This window comes from Odocoileus virginianus, chromosome 24 (genome assembly GCF_023699985.2).
Source record: "Odocoileus virginianus isolate 20LAN1187 ecotype Illinois chromosome 24, Ovbor_1.2, whole genome shotgun sequence".
NCBI classification, from domain to species: domain Eukaryota; kingdom Metazoa; phylum Chordata; class Mammalia; order Artiodactyla; family Cervidae; genus Odocoileus; species Odocoileus virginianus.
The window spans coordinates 22,915,853-22,933,319 of record NC_069697.1 but is presented as its reverse complement, the minus strand read 5'-3'; the positions used below and the strand labels follow the sequence as shown (position 1 = coordinate 22,933,319).

Genomic DNA, 17,467 nt, shown 5'->3' with positions numbered 1-17,467 from the left:
TCCTATCTAAGTACCTCAAAGGCATATTTATACTCAAACAAAATAGTCTCTAGTTTTTAACTTTTATAAAGCAAATAAATTAAATTTGGGAAGAATCTCAAATTCTCTTAAATATTCCAGTTATAGTTTTGAACTTAGTTAAATTAGATTGAACTTTTAAACTCAATAATCACAGGGGTAAAATCAGTCAACTCAATTTAAACTGAAAGCCCAAAAGGAATCTCTCAGATTCTCTAATTTAAAAATAGCTTTAATATTGCAAGAAAAACAAATACACAAGTATCCCAGTAATTCAAAATTGCTTTATACACATTAAAGCTTTGATTTACTTTATTTCCCTATTCAAATTCTAAACTTTTCTGGGGATTATTTATCCAGCATTTCCTTATTTTTGAGGCTGAGGCTCAGGACCTAAGACATGCATTTTTGGGGCAATTTTTATCAAGCTTTCAAATGGGTTCTCTAAGTCCTTTTTAGAGTCATCATGACAAGAGAGTTCAAGTCTGAATCCTTCAGATAGGGTTGTTTTTTCCCAGGTTCATCTTTATTGCCTGATTTCTGTAGACCAAATTCCTCAAAACCTCACCATCTACTTCATTATTCTCCTTAAGGTCTTTGAATTCTCTCCCTTCTTCACATTCTTCCGGGGTTCAGAATATCTCTCATATCTTCATCTGTCCCTGTCATAATACACTCAAATTGTGCAAATGACACGTGGATAATGATTTCAGTTATGCATATGTTTTATACATAAACGTTTCTCTAATTACGTATACCCTGGTGGCTCAGATAGTAAAGAATCTGCCTGCAACGTGGGAGAGCCAAGTTCGAGAAGATCTCCTGGAGAAGGGAGTGGCTACTCACTCCAGTATTCTTGCATGGAGTATTCCATGGAGCCTGGCAGACTACAGTCCATGGGGTTGCAAAGAGTTGGACACAACTGAGTGACTAACAAAATGGATGTATATAAAACTGAATGTTAGCAATTTTCTTAGTCACATAAACTCATCCAAACCTAAGTATCTACTCTAATATACCCAAATTCATGAACAGATCATACATACTACTATCTATTTTAAAGTTTAATGCCTTCATTATTTACTTTGAAACTTTCTTCTGCTAAGTAACTCAGTATTGCAAGTGGTAAATTTTCTATTTTTATGCTCAAAACACTCTGGACTTATGGATAACATAGTCTTTGTGCTGTACCATAGTGTTTATCTATCTAGTTCTTCTGAGCTGACTGTGCGCTCCTAGAGAACATAGCTTTTTCTTCCCTCATTTTTTGTTGTGGTAGAATATATAAAACATAGTATTTACCCTATAACATGATATTTACCCTTTAATCATTTTAAAATATGTAATTCAGTGTCAAGGGAACAGTGTCAGTGTCACATATTCACAAGGGAACATGACATATATATATAGATAAATAAATATCTTTAGTCCTTGTTTCTTTCCTAGTACCTGCCCTTTAAATGACACTAGGAAAACATTTGTTGGACAACCTACTGAATGAATGAATGAGGAAATGAATGAACAGATGTTTGATAATTATATAATAAATTGCCTCTCTCTTTTTAATAAACATATATAAAATTTCCTGTTTTGAAGCCTTCAGGTTTAACAGACTCAGTGGATATAGCTACATTTGGTCCAGTAATGGACATAAGCCCTATGTCTGATGTAGTGGCCATTATTAAATTGAGAGGACTACAGAAAAAGGCCAAGCATATCCTACTTCAATGGCTTGATCACTACAGATTTGCCTTAGGTCAGTTATAGAATCCGTCGTGTTGTTCCACATAATCCATTTTCATCATTCAGACTTCTAGCAGACTAATATTTAAATACCTCTTCCTTCCAAGGTTTCCCAGGGGGTGAGTTTGTAAACTGGAAGTGTTATACATATTGTAGATCCTTAACACAGATCCAGGTGAGTGGCCATTGTAAGAAAGGAGCCGACCTTAATTTTATTTCCTTCCTTTTTGGAAAAGATAATCTTTTTGGCCAACTTGTGTGTTTTCATAAAGGGAGGTGTTTTCATATTCCTTTTCTGGATCAGAAAGTGCTTTTACTCCTTAACCGTCACCACTCAATCTCTCCACCGAAACCTCTGTCCTTGCTAATGTCTTTGGTTAACTTGCTGTGTTGAAAGGGGCCCGTGTCCTCACATTGGCATGCGATGCTGTAATGGCAACACACCACTAGTATTTGATGACAGTTTCTGATTACCTGTCACTGTTTCAATTCTTGACTGGTGACATAATGCAGTGGATTCTTATTATACATGGTAGTTAGATTCTGTAGCGTCTCTGCCAATACTGAATTAGTGATATCAAACTGCCACTCCTGGGGAAATAGAGAGCAAGCTTCTTGCAAGCTTCTGGTCACAATGTTTTCAACTGATCAATACATGATCTATTTTATATGTGTTTCTATATAAAGACAGCTTATTTAATACATACCGTTGATATATTAATTGAACCCATGGTCAACAGCTCTATGAACTGTGCCTGAATGGTAACACAAGCATTTTCTCATTAAGGCACATAGCAACCTTCTTGCACTTTGGAACAGTAAACAGCACTTCTGTACTAAGCTTGCAGGTGATTTTAAATGGCAAAATCACCAACAAAAGGCATAAAAATGTGTAAAATGTGGCACAAAATAGACCATGTAAAGGACACTGGTTTACAGTATGAGCAGGGAAACAAGAAGCAAGTTTAATCTCAGCTGGAAATGTGCATGAAGCAATTAAAAATTTTCACCACTCTCCATGTCACTGTGACCACGGAAGTGCAACAGATATTGATTTGGAGTTATAAATACATTTTAGCAAGTAGGCAAATTCACAAATATAGAATTTGTGAGTGACAAGCATCAACTGTATGCTATATCTAAAAGGCAAGCTTCTCCATTTGAGGAGGTAATCTGCTACCTACTGTGGTATACAGTGGGCTTCCCATGTGGCACTAGTGGTAAAGAACCTGCTTGCCGCTAGGAGACATAAGAGATGTGGGTTCGGTCCCTGGGCCAGGAAGATCCCCTGGAGGAGGGCATGGCAACCCACTCCAGTATTCTTGCCTGGAGAATCCCATGGACAGAGGGGCCTGACAGGCTACAGTCCATGGGGTCTCAAAGAGTCAGACACAACTGAAGCACCTTAGCATGCACGCACGCGTAGTATATAGCAGAGTTCCCCAAAGGATGTGCCACAGATGTTTAACTCAGAAATTGAAAAATGGAACCCCTCAGTCCACAGGCAGTCAGCTGGGCTGGGGTGATTGAGCTCCTTACATTGTTGATTCCACCTGCAAGGAACCTAGTAATTTTACCACTGTGTACCCTACAAATACATCATATTTTCTTTTTACATCATATTTCTAAGATAATGATCTATTATACACAGGGGTTTATAGTCTACAATTTTTGATTTGATAAGAAAAATTTGTGAAGCACTATGTCTAATCATATGGTGCAAGTTTCAGAATTAAACAGCTATGCTCAAAGCCTGATTCTGCCTCTTTCTAGCTGAATGGACTTCAACTTACCTGTGATGTCATAAAAATAAGAGTACCTCATGAAGGTACTTCATTCAATGGGATTATTTGTTTACAGTACTTAGCACATTACCAGGCACAAGTTAAGTACAGACAATCTCTCCTTTGGATCAGATCTGTTTGTTGATAACCTAAAATTTTTCTTTGCTTATTACATAGACGCTATATATTCTCTGAACAGACCACATAGTGCATTTAAAATCAAAGAACCAACAGAGAGACAATTCTGTAAGGGTGAAGGAGTGTCCAGATTATTTCATAATAGTCCATATAGCTCCACCTATAGTGACCTAGGTTCACTAAGCAGTAAGTATATTCTGTTTTATGTTTCAGGAATCAAAACCCAACATATTTGCAAAATGCCCAGGTTTCCACAAAAAGTGGTCAGAAGAAGAATCTCAACAGCAAAATTTCCTTTGAAACAAAGTACAAAGGAAAGCAATGAGAATAAGGAATATCTTCGATACCAAAATACCTTCCTAAAACTAAAGGGTATGTTTAAGCCTTTGCCTCTCTGTCAAATTCAGAAGACCCCAGCCAGCAGTCCACCCTTCAGGTAACCAGCTTCATTTGTCTTAATAATTCATGGTTCAGCTTACATTTGAAAGAGCTTTAGATTAATATCTCGTTCAGTTCACCTACAAATTCTGAGCAAAGCCTGCTGTTCAGTTGCTTCATGTAAGAGTTCTCTAAGCAGACCGAGTTAAGGTGTTGCCACTTACATGCTGTCAGTGAAAAATCTTTCTTAAAACTGACAGGACTTTCCTGGTGGTCCAGTGGTTAAGGCTGTGCGCTTGCAATGCAGGGGGCAGGAATATGACCCCTGGTGGGAGGACTAAGATCCCACATGACCCATGGTATGGCCAAAAGATTTTTAAAAACTGAGACAAACTTTCATGCCTTGATTCAATCATTTGAGTTCTCTCCAATCTGCTTCCCAAGAGGCTGCCCATTTAGCAGAAAGAATTTGAATTAATCAGGAATCAAGACTCTGTTTTTACCTCTTCAGTGAACACTGATTGTATGTCAGAAATTTCTGACTCTCCAGTTCTAATGGGGTGGATGAATCTAGAGCCTATTATCCAGAGTGAAGTAAGTCAGAATAAGAAAGATAAATATTGTATACTAATGCATATATATGGAATCTAGAAAGATGATACCAAAGAATTTATTTGCAGGGCAGCAATGGAGAAGCAGACATAGAGGAGGCTGTCCAAAGAGCCTTTTGGACTGGGGAGAGGGGAGGAGAGGGTGAGATGTGTGGAGAGGAACACGGAAACTTACATTACCATATGTAAAATAGATAGCCAACGGGAATTTGCTGTCTGGCTCAGGAAACTCAAACAGGGGCTCTGTATCAACCTAGAGGGGTGGGGTGGGGAGAGAGATGGGAGGGAGGTTCAAAAGGCAGGGGATATGTGTATACTTTTGGTTGGTTCATGTTGAGGTTTGACAGAAAACATCAAAATTCTGTAAAGCAATTATCCTTCAATTAAAAAAATAAATTAATTTTAAAAAATTCTGACTCTGGTAATGGTAAATGAGGGCCAGGTGTTATTGCTTCCCTTGCCTTCTCATGTAATCCTCCCAAGAGAAATATATTCTTGTTTCCTTAGTCAGCATAAACAGCCAAGTGCTCTATGCATTTGTATCTCTGGGAGTAGCTACAAACAGCAGCGCTTCCTACCTCAGGCAGAGAAAGCCCCAGTGTCATCTTCCTCCAGGTCTAGAAGGCATGGGGAAGGGGAGCAGTGGCTGGAAGAGTGGTTGATCTCTGTACTGGAATCCACCCTGAGATGGCAGCATTCGGAAGCCATAGGAGATGCCTTGGTTCCTCCACCACATGTATAGCAAACCAGATGGGCAGACATCTGCCAAGACTTCCAGGACCTGAGAATCCCTAGAGCTCTCAATCTTAATATTGCTTCAGTAATATTTGGTGAAGATAATGAATTTTTAGAAAAGTGGTAAATGCAACAAGGGCAATGTTTCTGGTGTCTGAAGCATTGTCAGCAGATAATGCTTCTAAACAAGCAGTGCTACCGGACCCTTGGCCATGGAATGACTTCTTCAACCACCAACTGTTATCTGCCATCCACAGAGATACAGTCACAGCCAGAAAAACAGACTTGGTCCCTGCCCTCCAAGGGCTTCAAGTCTGCAAAGAGAGATTAAGAATGTATGCTATTAATCCATGGAAAATAAAGAAGAAAATGCTATTGGAGTTGTACAGAAGTGAAATGCTAAAGAAGTTTTGAGGAGGGAGAAAAATTTTTTAAACGATTTGTGGCATCATCAACTCAATGAACCTGAGTTTGAGCAAAGTCTGGGAGATAGTGAAAGACAGGGAAGCCTGGCGTGCTACAGTCCACGGGGTTGCAAAGAGTTGGACATGACCGAGCTACTGAACGACAGCAACAAGGGAGCCTTTGAGTAGAATCTTGAGTGATGAGAATTTGGATATGCAGGCAGGGAGGGATGGGTAGTCTATGTAGAGAGGTGAATAGTAAGAACACTGATAATATTGGTCATGTCAGGGACAGTTAACATTTACTGAGCACTTACTATACACTAAGTACCATGCTAAACACTGTTCTCCCAAGATGTCATTTAACATCCATGACATACCTAAGGGGTAATAATAATCCTACAATGCCCTTCCCACCCCAAAGACAGAGCAAGCAAGCAGTAGAGCAGAGACATGATGGAGGGGCAGTGCAGGCAAAGCACAGGAAGCCAAACAGTTTGGTTTTACTGATGCTCAGAATGTAGAAGATGGGATAGGCAGTGTTGGAGCCAGATCATGGAAGGCCTTGGCCCTAGGTGAGGCCTGGGAGCAAATAACAAAACTAACCAGATCCTTTAAAATTTAATGAAAAAGCAAGTAGGCACATGTATTTTAGAGCTAAAATGGCTTTCAAATGATTTCTGTGGTGTTCCAGTGGCTAAGACTCTGTGCTTCCAATGCAGGGGGTCAGGGTTCAATCCCTGGTCAGGGAACTAGATCCCACATGCCACAACTAAAGATCCTTTGTGCGTCAACCAAGACCTGACACAGCTAAATAAAAATAAATTTAAAAAGTAAATAAATTAAGTGGCTTTCAAGTTTGTTGAAAGAAGTTAAAACCCAATCATTTCAGGTGAAATGTAGCATTATTTTGACAGATCAGCTATATAAGTTGCAGACATTTGAAACGATGAATATCAATCTAATAAGGGAGTCCTTTATTTCTGCAAACCCTAACTGAAACTTTTAAATCCACAGTTAGACTCTAAATCTTGAATTTAGAAAGTATAAAGGCTTCTCCTAACACAGCATTTACCTAATCCAGTATTCACCTAATCCATGAATTAGAAATAAGCTCCATGCTTGAGAAAGCCAATCTTACATGCAATCACAGTTTTGTATGGGTTCCATGTTCTAGTCCAGTTGCCAGCCAAAACCTATGCACAGAAGACAGGCTGACACCTGGCATAAAGTCCTGATAACACACTAGCAGAGCATACTAGCTATGAGATCTTCATCAGTCAAGTACCTTCAAAGATTCTGTTTCTTTAATGGGGATAATAATAAATATTTCACAAAACTCTGAAAGAATTAAATGAGATAATACAGATCAAGTTTTTAGCACTGTGTCTACCACCCACTCCCCAATATAAGACTGTTAATGTAATATTCAGCCTCTTGTTATTCTGTTGCTAAGTTGTGTCTGACTCTTTGCGACCCCATGGGCTGCAGCACACCAGGCTTCCCTGTCCTTCACTATCTCCTGGGGTTTGCTCAGATTGTCCACTGAGTCAGTGATGCTCTCCAACCATCTCATCCTCTCATCCCCTTCTCCTCCTGCCCTCAGTCTTTCCCAGCCTCAGTGTCTTTTTCAGTGAGTCGTTTGGTGGTCAAAGTGTGGGAGCTTCAGCTTTAGCATCAGTCCTTCCAGTGAATATACAGGGTTGATTTCTTTTAAGATTGTTCAGCCTCTTAGTGAGAGATATATACTGTTTTGTTGTGTGCTTGAGAAATTCATCTTCATTCTCTGTATTTGTCATGATGCACATTTGAAGTTAATATTTTAATGTAACCCTCTATATGCGAGTTTATTGTATACATCAGAGAAGGGCAGTAAACAGAAAATGCATCTACATTAATTTCTTAAATTCATGTATATAAAAAGAAGTTCAGTAACTTTTCACATCTAGAGGTTAATGCACAGGAAAATACTAGTAATAAAGTATTTCTTGGATGTCTCAAAATGCTGAAAAAAATGAACAGATGCGCAAACACATTAAGATTTAGTTTTAGATTAATTAAGCCCATGAACTCCCCATATAATGCACATTCCAGTTCCAATTTCTCTTTTTAGGCACAAGCAAGTTGCTACATTCTTCATAATGGTTCACAGTCACCATTGATGAAGTTGAACTACAGGAGCAAGTTTAAATAGCCCTTTGTTTTCAGAACTATCCATCCTATTAGGAAATGTGCAACATACTTCAAAGAATAAGAACAGAATTTTTAAAGCCCAGCTTCTACTCATAAAATCAGAATGAAGAAAAACAGTAACATCTGTGCAACATAGTGCAGCATTTTTTACATAAGACTGGTAAAGGCTATGAAAGTGAAAGTTTAGTCATTTGATCTTGTCCGACTCTTTGCAACCCTGTGGACTGTAGCCTACCAGGCCCCTCCGTCCATGGGATTTTCAAGGCAAGAGTACTGGAGTGGGTTGCCATTTCCTTCTCCAAAGGCTATCAGTTCACTTCAGTTCAGTCGCTCAGTTGTGTCCAACTCTTTGTGACCCTATGAATCACGCCAGGCCTCCCTGTCCATCACCAACTTCTGGAGTTTACTCAAACTCATGTCCATCGAGTTGGTGATGCCATCCAGCCATCTCATCCTCTGTCATCCCCTTCTCCTCCTGCCCCCAACCCCTCCCAGCATCAGGCTATAGCAGTCTATAAATTAAAACAGGTATTCAGTTACAGAACTTTGAGCACTGTCTACATAAGTGCTATTTGACAAAAGAAATGAAATCAGCCACAGTATGAGGAGCATATAAGCACAGTTTTACTCATTAGAGTGATCTGTATGAATGACAGTTCATAGGCAATCAAGTATTAATATGTCCTTTCCCTAAGTTTTTTTTTTTAAATGGTCAATAGATTTTTTTTAAATGATTTATTCATTTAATTCGTGGGGGGACTGCACTGGATCTTTGTTGCTGTGCACAGACTTTCTCTAGCTGAGGTGAGCAGGGCTGCTCTTCCTCATGGTGCACAGGCTACTCTTTGCAGTGGCTTCTCTTGTGGAGCACAAGCTCTAGGCACTGGGGCTTCAGTACTTGCAGCACATGGGGTCAGAAGTTGTGGTGCACTGGTTTAATTGCTCCAAAACATGTGGAATCTTCCTGGGCCAGGGATTGAACCCGTGTCCCCTGCATTGGCTGGCAGATTCTTATCCACTGTACTATCAGGGAAGTCCTTTCCCTAACTTTTCATGCTTTGTTTATAATTGTTTCAGCAAGTGCACAGTTTAAATCATTACATTTGTGGTGGACATTGGTGAACATTTTTCTAACTGAATAGCCAAGAATCATTTCCATCTTCACCCTCCCTAATAGGACCCCAAGTTTATTTAATATTCACCATTCCTTTCACAGTCCAGGTGCCTTGGGGCAGTGATGCCCTTCAACCATCTCATCCTCTGTCATCCCCTTCTCCTCCCGCCCTCAGTCTTTTCCAGTATCAGGGTCTTTTCCAGTGAGTAGGTTCTTCTCATCAGGTAGCCAAAGGACTGAAGCTTCAGCTTTAGTATCAGTCCTTCCAATGTATATACAAGGTTGATTTTCATTAGGATTGACTGATTTGATTTCCTTGCAGTCCAAGGGACTCTCAAGAGTTTTCTCCAGCACCACAATTTGAAAGCATCAATTCTTTGGCGCTCAGCTTTCTTTATGGTTCAATTCTCATATCCATATATGACTTCTGGAAAAACCATAGCTTTGACTAGATGTACCTTTGTCAGCAAATTGATGTCTCTGCTTTTTAATATGCTGTCTAGTGCTGCAGTTCAAAGGGGTCATAAAGACTAGGACACGACTTAGCAACTGAACAACAACAGCAAAGGTTTGTCATACCTTTTCTTCCAAGGAGCAAGAGTCTTTTAATTTCGTGGCTGCAGTCACTGTCCACAGTGATTTTGGAGACCAGGAAAATAAAATCTGTCCCTGTTTCCATTTTTGCCCCGTCTATTTACCATGAAGTGATGGGACCTGATGCCATGATCTTCATTTTTTGAATGTTGAGTTTTAAGCCAGTTTTTTCACTCTCCTATTTCACCCTCATCAAGAGGTTTCTCTTCACTTTCTGCCATTAGACTGGTATCGTCTGCATGTGAAAGTGTTAGTCCCTCAGCCGTGTCTGACTCTTTGTGACCCCTGTATCCCTCCAGGCTCCTCTGTCCACGGAATTCTCCAGGCAACAATACTGGAGTGGGTTGCTATTCCCTTCTCCAGGGGATCTTCCCGACCTAGGGATCAAACCTGGATCTCCTGCACTGCAGGCAGATCCTTTACCACGTGAGTCTCTCTGCATATCCTCTCTAGTAATATACGTAAGCTAACACAGAACCATGCCACAGGCACTTCATCTTCAGGAGTCAGTGAGACAGCAGGACCATAATAGAAAAGAATACACACTGGTTCTAGTTCCAACCCTTCCTTTACTACTTGTGTGGTTTTGGTCAAATTATTGAATTTTCTAAGTCTCAGTTTCCCCATTTCTAAGAGGAAGTAAAGTAAATATCTTACAGACCAACAGTCTTCTTACATTGTTAAAATGCTCTGAATATGTAGCTTGGTTTCAGAACCCTAGGTGCCTATATAGCTGGAAAAAAATCTACATTGAACTCTTTTAGTGTATCGACAAGTATTTTAGCATGATGGCAAACAGAATTCTGTCCAGAATTAAGTTTCGATCCTTTACTAAAGTAGCCACTTTGATTCTTTGGTGTTTTTAAAAGATATATTTTTTCTCTCCTTTCAGTTCTTTAAACGTGATTTCAACCATTAAATTTCTAGGCTTCCTCTCCCCATTGAGAACTAGGATGCATGGTTTGCCTTCCAGCTGGTTTGTCCTGCGGTCCTGAGATGGACACTGTATGGGAATGAAAGGAACAAGTATCAGTGTAGCGCTTACCACATCCCTGAAGTGACAGACCTGGAATACGATCACCTACTATTTGACCAGCTGTCCTCTGTGGATCAGATCATTATAGTCTATGTGTTCTCAGCTAAGAAAAAGGACAAGACTATGAAAGAACTGGCCAAACTGTACAGGAAACTGAATAGACATAGAAGCATGCCTTGAATTCAGGTGAGTATCATGTGTATAAATGCAAACTGTATAATAATACTTACTTGCATGTTATATATTCGTATATTTCCTCAGCCACACAAAGGATCATTCAGTTCAGTTGCTCAGTTGTGTCCGACTCTCTGTAACCCCATGGACTGCAGTACACCAGCCTCCCTGTCCATCACCAACTCCCAGAGTTTACCCAAACTCATGTCCATTGAGTTGGTGATGCCATCCAACCATCTCATCCTCTGTCATCCCCTTCTCCTCCCACCTTCAATCTTTCCCAGCATCAGGGTCTTTTCCAGTGAGTCAGTTCTTCACATCAGGTGGCCAAAGGATTGGAGTTTCAGCTTCAACATCAGTCCTTCCAATGAACACTCAGGACTGGTCTCCTTTAGGAGGAACTGGTTGGATCTCCTTGCAGTCCAAGGGACTCTCAAGAGTCTTCTCCAACACCACAGTTCAAAAGCATCAATTGTTCGGTGCTCAGCTTTCTTTATAGTCTAATTCTCACATCCATACATGACTACTGGAAAAACCATAGCCTTGACTAGATGGACCCTTGTTGACAAAGTACTTTTTAATGTGCTGTCTAGGTTGGTCATAGTTTTTCTTCCAAATAGCAAGTGTCTTAATTTCATGGCTGCAATCACCATCTGCAATGATTTTGGAGCCCAAAAAAATAAAGTCTGCCACTGTTTCCACTGTTTCCCCATCTATTTCCCATGAAGTGATAGGACTGGATGCCATGATCTTAGTTTTCTGAATGTTGAGCTTTAAGCCAACTTTTTCAGTCTACTCTTTCACTTTCATCAAGAGGCTCTTTAGTTCTTCTTCACTTTCTGCCATAAGGGTGGTGTCATCTGCATATCTAAGGTTATTGATATCTCTCCCAGCAATCTTGATTCCAGCTGTGCTTCATCCAGTCCAGCATTTCTCATGATGTACTCTGCATATAAGTTAAATAAGCACAGTGACAACATACAGCCTTGATGTACTCTTTTTCCTATTTGAGGATCATGGAAGGAGTTTTTCCTCCATTTTTCTAAATTGAGGTATGGCCTTCCTATAACAAAGGTCACAAATCTTAAGGATATGTAGATGAATGAACTTTCACCTGTATATACACCTATAAAATCACCACTCAGATCAAGATATAGAGTATATACAGACCTGAAAAAGCTTCCTCTTGCCCCTTCTCAGTCAATATTCTACCACCTAATCATCCCAGGTAACCACTATTCTGACTTCTATCACAATAAATTAGTTTTTACTGTTTTAAATTTTCATATACATAGAATTATCCCTGGAGGAGGTCATGGCAACCCACACCAGTATTCTTGCCTGGAGAATACCATGGACAGAGGGTTAATTTATTGAGGATAAAAGAGCCGGACACAACTGAAGCGACTTAGCATGCATGCCCACAGATATGGAAGTATACAGGGTGCACATTTAAAAACACACAGTATACTTTTGTGTTTCCTCTGTCAGAGAATAAGAATGGTAAACACCAGTCATGCCAACATGTTCCTATTCTGCATACATGGCAGACATTCCTAATCCATTATTTTCAACTGAGCCTGGACTGGGCCCTAACTCTCATTTGTGGTTGTATTTCAAAGAGCCACTAAAAGTTGATCTGAGAAGGCACTAATGAAACATCGTCTACATGAAAGCCTTTACCCTCATTTCATATAATACATCTCTAAATCTTTTTTTTTCCCCAGTGTTTAACAATTTTTATTTTTTATATTTCTATGTGGTCATTTTTTAAATTTACATTTTAATTGGAGGAAAATTGCTTGACAATGCTCTGTTGGTTTCGGCTGTACAACAACGTGAGTCAGTCATAATTATATATATATATCTCCCCTCCATCTTGAGCCTCCCTCCCCTCCAGGTCATCACAGAACACTAGGCTCGGCTCCCTTTGTCATGTAGCAACTTCCCACTAGCTAGCTCTTTTACACATAATAGTATATATATGTCAATGCTACTTTCTCAATTCATACCACCCTCTCCTTCCCTGACTGTGTCCATGAGTCTGTTCTCAATATCTACATCTCCATTCTTTCCCTGCAAATAGGTTCATCAGTACCATTTTTCTAGATTCCACATATATGCTTTAATATACGATATTTGTTTTTCTTATTCTGACAGTAAGTCTCTAAGTCTTATTCATTCTATTATTGTGACTTTTTTTTTTTTTCCTATTTGTTCCTTCTTCTCAATCCCAAAGCTTCTGCTTATTTCAGACTTTGATTTTCTCCAGTGGACTCCCTGAAAGAGTTTCCTGCTTCTGGTCTTGGTTGTTCTAATATTTCCTACACATTGAAAGGTGTTTTTTTTAACATCTGGACACGCATCATCTTCTGCTTAAAACCCTCTACGGATTTCTTATAGAGTCCAGTACAGGTTTCTTTGTGTGACACTGAGGGTCTCTCCCACAGGGGCTTTTCCAGCCCTGCCTGGTCAGTTCATGATCCCAGCCCCAGTTATAGCCCCGAGGGATACTTTACAGAACTGTTGAGAGTCCAGGTCTTGTTCTTCATCAGGCTGAAGCACATGAAAGCTGAGGGCTTGGGCCATGTGGCCCCTTGTAGAACTACTTTCAATGAGATGCCTTTTAGGATGTTGTCCTGAATATCTTCTGAGCTTCTTCTGAGGGATGTTATATTATTTGCTACAAGTTTGATGTCCTGGAATTGAAGCAAAGTGTGAAAATTGTCTCTTTGAATGAGAAGCTAGAAAAGTTTTATTTCCTGTGAGGATCTGGTTGGCTTCTTCTTCCCTGGTAATGAGATTTTTGGTGCCCAACTGAGTTTCTGTTTTCACTTTGATTGAAAGTATAGAGCAAAGTTTTAGACTGAATCATAACAATACAGTAAGAACTTATGGACCACTTATCTAAAATCCATTTCTTCTTTTTGGATCTAGAGCTTCTGTTTATATTAAAATCTCCTCATTATAATTTTTATAATTTATGATTTTCTTTTAGGCTATATTTACCTCCTATAAACCATCTCAGGTTTTTGCTAAAAAGGCAGAGTGTAAACAACAAATTTAAAATGTAAATTTGGCTAATGTAATTTTGCAAATTCTTTTTTGACCCTATGGAAGGGGCTTCTTGAACTATTTACTTGTGAACTGAGCTAGGTCTCCCCTGAAGAGACAGATAAGCCAAGTTGATGAGAGAGCAAGACTACAGTCAGGAGTTCAACTCCTCACTGGAATGACAACAACGTGCATCAGATCCAAGGGCTCTGATTATCCTCGGGGTAGCCAGTGCCTGACGGTCCCACACCGTATGTCTGGCAACTAATAAACAGTAAATATTTGCTGAAATGATCAGAAATGGCAAAGTCAAGATAAGATCAAGAGAGAAAGTATTTGAGTGCTTACTGTGTTGCAACCACTGTTTACCTGATATATCATTAAATTCTCAAAAGAACCCCAAATAGCTGGCTCTCTGCATAGGCATCTATTGAGTACAGGTCAGTAAGACAAAGGACAGTTATTTATTTGTCCGCTTTTTACTCAGAAGGTGGTGGGGCTGAGGTTCAGACCAGGCAGTCTTACTCTAGGACCTGTGCTCATAAGCACTGTGGCATGCTGCATAGCAGCATGGAGTAGGCAAATTAGCAGCTAAGGGAAGCAAGAGTGGAATTGAATGAGGTGAATGGATTGAGAGGAACGGCTCATATTTAGCACTTCAGGAATATATGTTTGGGCTTGTGGGAGCAGGAGTTGTGGAAGGGGCTTTGTATGTAAACTCGGCAGGAACTGGGGAGGCCAATGCAGTTGATAAAAGGAGCCATCTCTGGCTGAACCCTTTTAGCAATGAAGAAATAAGTCCAAAATACTAGTAATATCTACTTAGGGCTGTCCATAGGGTGGCAAAGAGTTGGAAAAGACTGAGTGACTGAACAACAATAACAATCTGTCCAAAGAGCATTCTTTATTAGCTAAAGCAAGCAGGATCTTTCATTGCTGTGTATGGTCTCTCTAGTTGCTCCAAGGCATCTGGGATTTTAGTTCTCCAACCAGGGACAGAACTCACGTCCCCCACACTGCAAGGCAGATTCTCAACCACTGGACCACCAAGGAAATCCACAGTGAGCACTTTTGACACTTGAACATTCACTGAGCTCTACAAATGCTGGAGCATGTGACAAGAACTGGTAGGAGCATGTGATAGAAAAATGAATTAGACTTTGATCGTATCTATTAGGAAAAGACAATCCAGAGAACAGACAATCACAACAGTGAACTGAGTGCTTGGTCAGAAGTATGAACAGAACATTCAGGCAAGAAGCATCTTATAGCACCAAGAAGAATTAACTGGACAGAGAACATCTCCCACACACTGTGTTTTGGAAGGCATGTTGGAATAATGCATGTTGGAAGGCAAGGGGATAGGAAATTGGAAGATGAATTTGGGAGACTGGAAATAAATCAGTACTAAGGGGTGCATGTTGAAGGAGCTAGCAACTAGAGGTTCATGAACAACAGACTGTGAGGTTTGATAAGGAATTTGAACTCTCCTTGAAAAGTAGGAGGATTCATTAGAGAATTTTAAGAAGAGAAGTAATATGAAGACTTTTTTTTTTAATTTTAGAAGGATCATTTTGAAAAAATAATCCAGAAAATGTCAGAGTAACAGGGAGCCCTGTTACTATGAATACATTTTACCAGGTGAGAGATAATCTGCCAGGACAGTGGGGTTGAAAAAGGATGCTTAATATGAGTGCGAGTTAGAAGCAAAACTCTCTAAGATTTAATTTGTTGAGTGAGGGAAGAATTTAAGATGTCACCCAGCTTTTCATGTGGACAGTTAGAATAATGGCGGTGCCCCTTGTTGAGAGAAGGAATTCAGGAGGAGAGTAAGAAATGTCTATTATCAGTCACAGCATAACAAAACACCTAGAAACTTTGAAATCTTAAAACAACAGTCACGTGTTTGCTCATGACCAGCTTGGCTATGCTTCAGGTAGCACTGATTGAGGCAGGATGAAGATGGCCAGAGGATTCAAGAACAGGCTCATTCACAAGGCTGGCAGGTGGTGCCGCTGCCCTTTGGGAGCTCACAGTTATGGTTGCTGGCCAGGGGTCTCTGTCCTCCTCATGAGGGCCTTTCCACATGGCTTCTCAGATTTTCTCACAACATGGGGTCTGTGTTTTGAAAAGGAATATCCCAAGAAGTGAAAATGCAAGCTGGAGATCTCTTAAGTTACACAGTGTGCGATTGGTTAAAGCATGCCACTGAGCCAGCCCAGATGAGTGGAAATAGATTCCCATTACTCGAGGAGTGGCATGGCAAAGGACTGATAGCCATCTTTAATCTGCCATTAACAGTATTTGAAGAAAAAGATGAAAAATTCAGATCGGAAATGCTGAGTTGAGGTCCCCAAATGACATCAGAATGGAGACATCAAGAAATAGGCAATTCAACCTACAGGTCTGGCTCTGAGCAGAGTACTAACTTTGGAAGATGTTTGATGTAGACATGAAGAGTGCTTAAAATTATGGGTTATCCAAGGAGTGTGTGAAGATGCTGAATGGTCAGAGGCAAGAATGGAGATTTTAGTACGGTAGAAATTTAGAGACCAAGTAGAGAAAAGTTTACACGATAAAGACTAGGATGGAAGACAGAGAAATAGAAAGAAAACAGAAGAGAATTGGGCCACAGAAATCCATGAGACAGAGAAAGAGGTACAATTCAAACATTTTAAATGCCATAAAGCAGTGAAGTATTAAAAGAAACATGAAATTGTCCCCTGGGCTTGGCAATACAGAGAGGTCTTTGGTGAGCTTATATATGCGTGCGTGCATGGGTGCTCAGTCACTCAGTCACATCTAACTCTTTCTGACTCCATAGACTACAGGCCACCAGGCTCCTCTATCCCTGGGATTTCCCAGGAAAGAATACTAGAGTGGGTTGCCATTTCCTATTCCAGGGAATCTTCCCAACCCAGAGATTGAACCCATGTCTCCTGCTTTGACAGGCATGTACTTTACCACTGTGCCACCTGGGAAGCCCGGTGAGCTTATGAAAGCATTTCTAATAGACAGGTGGGGATAGAGTCTCGAATTTTTTATTCAAAGATACAGATACTGATGAATGGAGCAAAATATTTGTTACTTGGGTTTCAATATCTTTACAGCTTCCCTTTTTCTTTTCTCAGTGTCGTTCAGATGCCTTTCGACTGATGAAATACAACATCATCACTGCATCCAAATTTACTAGTAGCAAAAGTCCACTTCTGGTTCAAAGGCACAATGTCATCCCAGGAATTTTTTTGGTATGTGCTTTGAGTCATAACTCTTTGACTGCTGTGTATGTTACTTACCAGACTTAGAGATAATTCATAGAGTGCACAGAGGCTACAAGAATGCAGAAATGGATCAGCTTGTATCACAACCTTTTGTGGTACTTCCTTGACTACAGATCTTAGCCTTATAATCACTCTTAGTGAAGTTAAAAGTTGGATATCTTTTAACATTGAGGTTACCAAAGGGGGCAATGATAACCAATTCATAAAATT

At 40.0% G+C, this 17,467-nt stretch overlaps 1 long non-coding RNA gene across 1 annotated transcript in view; it reads left to right on the top strand.

Annotated features, from left to right (window-relative positions):
• Positions 1-17,218, top strand: part of LOC139030913 (uncharacterized) — a 39,856-nt gene extending 22,638 nt beyond the window's left edge. The window contains exons 4-6 of the long non-coding RNA XR_011483354.1: positions 3,897-4,119; positions 10,640-10,934; positions 17,108-17,218. This is a non-coding gene — a long non-coding RNA (uncharacterized lncRNA). The remainder of the gene's footprint in view (positions 1-3,896; positions 4,120-10,639; positions 10,935-17,107) is intronic.
• The last annotated feature ends 249 nt before the right edge of the window (positions 17,219-17,467 follow it).